The sequence below is a fragment of the Nicotiana attenuata genome, unplaced genomic scaffold, assembly GCF_001879085.1.
Source record: "Nicotiana attenuata strain UT unplaced genomic scaffold, NIATTr2, whole genome shotgun sequence".
NCBI lineage: Eukaryota > Viridiplantae > Streptophyta > Magnoliopsida > Solanales > Solanaceae > Nicotiana > Nicotiana attenuata.
The window spans coordinates 1,154,431-1,161,683 of NW_017670282.1; positions in this window are offsets into that span (position 1 = coordinate 1,154,431).

A 7,253-nucleotide genomic window follows, 5' to 3' on the forward strand; every position below is an offset into this window, starting at 1 on the left:
GATCCTCTCTTGGCACCCGAGCTTTCCTTAAAACTCTTGAGAAACAATTGGCAAAAACATAAGTTTGGGGGAGAGACGAGGAGTTTGAAAGTGGTATCAAGGCACAAAAAGATAAAAGAAATGAAGAAAAGGAAAGGCAAAGAAAAAGAAATAAAGAACAAAAGAAAAATGCAAATAGAAAGTGAAGAAGTTGACGAGTTGAAGAGATTCAAAGGAAAGCAATTATGCAAAGCATGGAGAAAACAAAGAAGGAGAAAATGAATATCATGACCAAGATAGAGCGATGTTAAGTCTCTCTAGTTCCCCTAAGGAAAAAGAAAATGAATCAAAGAGTCGGCAAAACATGAGCCAAAAAGAGAAAATAGAGTGCTTACGAAAAGATGAACCCGTTCTATTCCAACATATCCTACCTTGGTCCAAAAAGCCTTCATTACATTCCGAAAAAGCCCTACGTGATTTCAAGCCGAGTGAACTTACATTAGTGGTGATTTACATGAGGGACAAGCATATGGTTCTTAGAGCTGTACTTGTGATATTCTTTTGAGAGAGATGAGCGAACTTTTCATAAATTCTTGAATTGAGTAATACATTCTTAAGTGAGATATGCTAAAGGAGAGTAGAGGAGGAGGAGTTTAGGATCCACAATGACCTACATAAAAGAGCGAGCTTCCAACTCTTGATGCTCAAGTATCACATTAGAACTATTGGTGCTTAAAATTCAAATCATTGCCTTGTTGATAATTCATAAGTGTTGTGGTAATTGTTGGTCCAAATTGATGTGTGATTGATGCACCTTAGACTAGCTAGAATAACTCTTAACTTGTGGAAGTGGGAATTACTTTAATTGCTTGAGGACAAGTAAAAGCTTAAGTTTGGGGGAGTTGATAAGTGGGGATTTTGTCTACTTATTAGCGCCTTTTTTACTTTGGTTTAGTCCAAAAGTGTTTAATTATATTCCGAAAACTGATGAAATATGCTTAATTGCAGAAGTATTGGAGAATGAGCCACAAAGATGAAATCCAACTCAAACAGGAGTAATCTGAACTCAAGTACAAAAATCAAGAAAAAGGCTATAGTGCGGATCGCAGATTTTAATCTGCGGCCGCACATTGCGAAGGAAAACCATCAGAGCCCAAGTGCAATGTGCGGACCACACAATTATTGTGCGGCCGCAGAAGCTATGTCAGAGCAGAAGTTAAGAGCGTTGACATCTCAAGACTAAAGGATATGCGGACCGCACAAGTTTTGTGCGGCCGCAGAAATCAGCCATGCAGCCGCACTCAGAAATGTGTCGTCCGCAGAAGGGCCCTATGCGGCGGCACTCGAATTTGTGCGGACCACAGAACACTCAATATGCGGCCACATTCTAGAATTTTGCGGCCGCGGATCCAGCTCCTGTCAAGTCTAAAGAAGAAGTGCGGATCGCACATGGAATTGTGTGGATGCAGAACCTCCGAAAGGATATTTTTGTCCAAAATTTCTAGCTTTTGTATAAATAGATTACTTCCACGAATTTAGGTCAAGTTTTGAATATTTCAAGTTCTGTAGCCGTTTTTCTTTACTTCTTTAGGCAACTTTAGCTTACTTTTAGTGATTTAACATTGGTCTTTCAATCTTTGATATGAGTTTAATCATCTTTTCTTCTCTATTTTCTTCCTTACCCATTATGAGTAGCTAGATTTTTAACTAGGATTGTGATCCAACCCTAATGTGTGAACCTAATGTGTGTCTAATTTATGGCTTGTTTATGGTTGGGTGTTGATTATTTAGCCTTGTTCTTGCTTTTTATTGTAGAATTAATAGTTGCAAGCATTAGTTCATGCCTATTTGACTTGGTCTCTACTGGAAAAAGAGAGACTTAGTCTAGGAAAACTTGGCTAACAAGAATTTGGGATGAAATCAAGAGATTGATAGTCCCAATTAAAGGGTTGAACCTAGACATAGTAAAACCCGACTTGAGCATTTTATCAACTGTTTGGTGCAATACCCATTTGGACTTGAGAAAGCAAAATTGGGCAAAATTACTCTCTTACCAAGAGGTATTGAGTGGGTACTTGAGTGTTGATAGCTATAATACACCCCGACCAACAAAACAAGCTGTAAAGTTTACAACCCATTAGGCAAACACCTAGGTAAAGGTCATAGCCCTAGGCCTTTTACACTACTTGAAACACATCCAAAAACAATAATCTCTAGTTCCATATCTTTTTTATTAGGGGAAACTCTGAAAGTACAAGAAGGAGGGGGGGGGGGTGAATTGTATATTTTTAAACTTATCGATTTATTAGTTGACTTGTTAAGCGGATAATCGACTGGATCTAGCAATTCAGCAGTTATAATATCAGAAAGGAAATTGCAGAAACTAAGTGCAGGAATTAAAGACACCGAAATTTTCATACTGGTTCGGATTCAATGTGAATCCTAGTCCAGTCCCCTTGGGTTACAAGGGAGTTCTATTCGGTAAATGTGTTTCTTCAAGTACAGTGGCAATGACTTGATAATACGGATCCTCTAACACTCGTTTTCTTTTTTGATACAATGCCTCACCAGTGTTATACTCTCTTTTTTTTCTCTAGCTTGTTACACAGCAGATCTTAGAGAACTACAATGTTTGTTTGTAGTAGAATAAAGAGAGGGTTTGGTGTGATCGAAGTATATCTGACTAGGGTCTAAGGCTAGTTTTAAATACTTTGATGATGATCGAGGCTTGACAACCCAAGAGATTTGATCCTTGGAAAGAGATTGATTCTTTCCAAGAATAAGGTAGCTAGCCGTTGCTTCTCCTTGATTTCCTTTCTTCCACAGATGTATGTAATAAAGACTTGCTCCTTAATTGTTGGTTCTTTCCATAAATTAGTCGCGTACCAATCTCTTCAGAATCTTCGACCTTCCGGATTGCTGCCCTTGATTTTTGCCTTAACTTTAGGCTTGCTTGGTTCTCTCCATCGCAGCTGGTTGATACTCTTTGCTGATTGATTGGCTTGATAGGAATCTTCCCAGATTTGCGATTCCTTTCCTTAGGCGTCCAGATTTGCTGATTGTATTGCTTCGCCTTGATTTATTTCTTTCCTTATTTATCAGGATTGACTCCAGCAGTCTTGTAGTATCCTCTTGACTCCTTGTAATTGATTTCCTGCATATGTATATTATTTTCATCATTAAAACTGCATCTAACACTTACTATCTCTAGTTTGAACCTTTTAATAAGGTTAATCAATCTCTCAAAATTAACCCAATTCCTTTTTAGCCAAGTTATCCTACACTAGGTCCCTATTTCTAAAGTAGAGGCTAAGTCAAATAGGCATGAATTAACGTTTGCAACCATTAATTCTAAAATGAAGTATGAACTAAGCTAAATAATCAACACCCAATCATAAACAAGCATTAAATTAATTACCCATAAGGTTTACACACCAGGATTGGGTCACAACCCTAGTAAGAATCTAGCTACTCATAATGAAAATTGCAAAAAAAATAAAGAAGAAAAGCTAATTAAACTCATAATGAAAGCTTAAAATGATAAAATATAATGTTAAAACACTGAAATAATCTAAAACTTCCTAAAATAGTAAAAAGAAACAGCTACAGCAGCTTTGAATGTTCAAACTTAACATAATTTTGTGAAACTCGTCTATTTATACTAGGTTAAAAATCGCTGACAAAAATGCCCCTCGGGAGGTTCTGCGGCCACATAATTCCATGTGTGGTTCGTAGATTTCTTCAGCTGGCAGGAAGGTGAGTTTTCTAGCAGCATGTTTTTGGATTGCGGCTGCAAAGCAACTTATGCGGCCGCACAATTCTCGTGCGGTCCGCACTTCTGCAAGGCGTCAGGACTTGGTCTTCTACACATTCTCTGAACTTGAAAATACTTGTCAATGTGGACCCTGATTTGTGGCTGCACAATTCATGTGTAGTTCACACATTTGTCAATTTCCTGTTGGGCTGTTTGTCTTGGGTTGCGGCCGCAGATGGAATTCTGTGGTCCGCAATTTCTTCTGCGACCGCAAAATTCCTTCTGCGGACCGCACATCTTTGCTTCTGCGCCCTTTATTACCTTGTGCTTCGGAACACTCCTTTTTGAGTCGGAATTCATCATGGGAGACCAAACTTCCAGCATTCCTGCAATTTGCACAATTTCATAAGTTTTGGGAACACAATTCCATGCTTTTGGACTAAGACAAGATTAAAAAGGTGCTAATAAGCAGTCAAAATCCCTACTTATCAACTTCCCCAAATTTAAGTCTTTGCTAGTCCTCAAGCAAATAAATTAGTTCCCACCTCCAAGAGTTAAGGGTCATTTCAACGAGTCAAAGGTGAGATATTCATACATCAGTTGGGACCAACAATTACCCACACTAGTCATGCATTATCATCAAGGCGACACGTTAAACATTCATGCACATATAGTTCTAATGTGACATTTGAGCTTCAAGAATTGACTTTACTCATCAAGGACTCTAGCTCTATCATGTAGGCCCTAGTGGACTCCAAATTTCTTCCTCCTCTACTTTCCATTTGCCAAGCTCACTTTAAGAATTTAGCACTCGATCCAAAGATTCATGAAACGCTCACTCATCTCTCACAAGGGAATGTCACAAGTACGGCTTCAAGTACCATAGGCTCGCCCCTACTATACATCGCCACTAATGTAAGATTTAAAATCAAGTAGGACTTCTTTCGGGATGTAATGAAGGCTTTTGGGTTGGGGTAGGATCGTATGGGTATGTGGTTACACCTTTCCTTAAGCACTCCATCTTTCATTTTCGGCTCACACTTGCCAATTCTTAGAGGCACTTTCTTTTCACTAGGGACTAGAGAGACTTAACATCACTCTTCTAAATTATTTTATTCTTTTTCTCCCTTTTTGATTTCTCAATATTTGGGCTCATTACCTTTTTTTGAATCCATTCAACCCTTCCACTTATTCACTTTTTGCATTTTTCTTTTTGTCCTTTTCTTTTCTTGCCTTTTGTTCTCATAGAGATCATTTCTTTTCTCTTTTTGTGCCTTGATACCTTTTTTCAACTTCCTCATCTCTCCCTCAAACTTACGTTTTACGCCATTTGTTCCACAAGAGTGTTAAGGAAAGTCTGGGTGCCAAGAAAGGCACGACAAAACGGGTAAAAGCTTGTAATATGGTTATCAAATGAGAAAGGCTAGAGGCTCAAAGGGGTTGACTAGGGATAATGGCATTAGTTGGTAGCAAAAAAATTAAACGGGCCAAGGAGAGACTACGATCACATCTCAAACCAAGCAAAACTTAGGATTTTGCCTTGAAACACATTCGGGGCAAGTTCTAGATCTTTCGCACAGATACTTGGACTACAACTATTAATCTCACCCCTCACGCAACTAGATGTAAAAGAGGATAGAGTCGAGAGCTGACAAATGACCACATTTAAGTTTAAAGATCACTATGGTCCAATTAAATCACTCGATGATTACCAAAGTCAACACAAGAGTCACAATGTCACCAACTAGAGCTATTTCTTTTAAAAACATTGTCTATAACCATAAGCACGTAGTTAAGTGTGTTGGTGCCAATTGAAGCATGGTTGACACTTTGAGCGTGACTTAATTAGGTCTTCTTATTCATTACTACTACTATATTACCTAAACACAAAACGGACTCATTCCCTTAAGAAGGTTGTCACGTCGTCTATCGTTAGGACGAGTCACCCGGTTCACACAACAACTATCTTTGGAAAGAACCGTGGGGTTAAGAAAACCAAAGGCTTACTATCTTCTAAAACATAAAAAGAAGCTACTAAATCAAACAAGAACTAATATGGAAACAAAAATACATAAGCTAATAAGCAAAAACTACTGAAGATAGAATTGTCGCCCCTCTTTTTTCTCGCGGAGTCCGGGTTTCGACATTTTTGGGAACAACTCATTTCCTTTTGGGAATTGGGTATGGATTTGAAGAGTCGCCACCTAATGGATTTAAGGTGCAATAAGGCACCTAAAGCAAATAACTCATAAACCGATTTGCATTACCAGAGATTGGGTAAGGGCTCGAAATAACCATGAGGGGAAGGTGTTAGGCACCCCTCGAGGTCCACAACGGTGTGTCCCGGCCAAACTCGAATTAGGTGAATTAGTCTTATAAGCAAACAAAACAATTTAGACAAATAGATATTACGTTTAAAACAAGGGGTAAAAGGGGTCCTAGGTTTTTTAGCCTATAGGATCACTTCTGCGCAATGCTTGGTAATCGTCCCCAAGTTGGGGTGCTACACATAGCATTAGCGCACAGGTCATCATATCCTTTACTACCCGATTACCCTCCTCTTAATGGTGATATAAGCGATTCTAATTAAACGTACTCTGTGCGTGCATTACCCGTCCCTTACTTATGGTCCTGGAGGTGTTTAGTACTTCAAGTTAAGGTGGATCTAGACTCTCCTATAGTGCTTAAAAGGTAAAAATCTAAGCGACAAGCAAAACAAATAGGACTGCCAGATAAAGGAACAGTTAAAGGCTCACATTTTACCTCCACAAATAAGCAGGTAATTGCACGTCTCAAACAACAGTATTCCAGACACTTTAAAAGTCCTATAGCAGGATATCTAGGTGAGCACAAAGCAGAACATATGCAGTGTTCTTATTAAAGCGAGGCAGAAGGTACTTAATTAGTTGCCTACTAATTTTAGGACTAGCTAAACCAGGGCAGTTCACAAACAGTTAAACAAAGCACAGTTTTATAATTTTAAGATTTTAGTCGTCCTACAGGCTTGCCTAGGCGTGGATCAGATATGACCTATAAACATGATATCTAATCGTTAATCAGAACCGCAATAAACCAGTAAACGATTTTAAGCAGGCAGTTTGGTTCATTAGGTCCTATAGGCATGTTGTCTAGGTGCTGAAAATAATCACAAACGTTACGGAACTAATTTTATATATAAGTCTGATATCTAGGTGTTGGGATTGCTTTTATACGTATTTCCTATAGGCATGATTGCTACTGAAAAAACTAATTTTATACGATTTGACTGCCGGTATGATATCAAGGTGAGTGCAATAAAAGTCCTAGAACATGGTTTCTAATGCACATAGGAGAATTTATGAACATGATTGTTAAGGCTGAATTAACAACAACCTAGAGACAGGATTTCTAGCGCGGATGTGAACATGCATAAATAGAGATTTAGAGCAAATAACATGATGAACCTATAAGCATGTTTTCTAATGCACGCAATAACCTATAGGCGTGGTTTCTAATGCAGGTAGATAATCATAATAGTCCT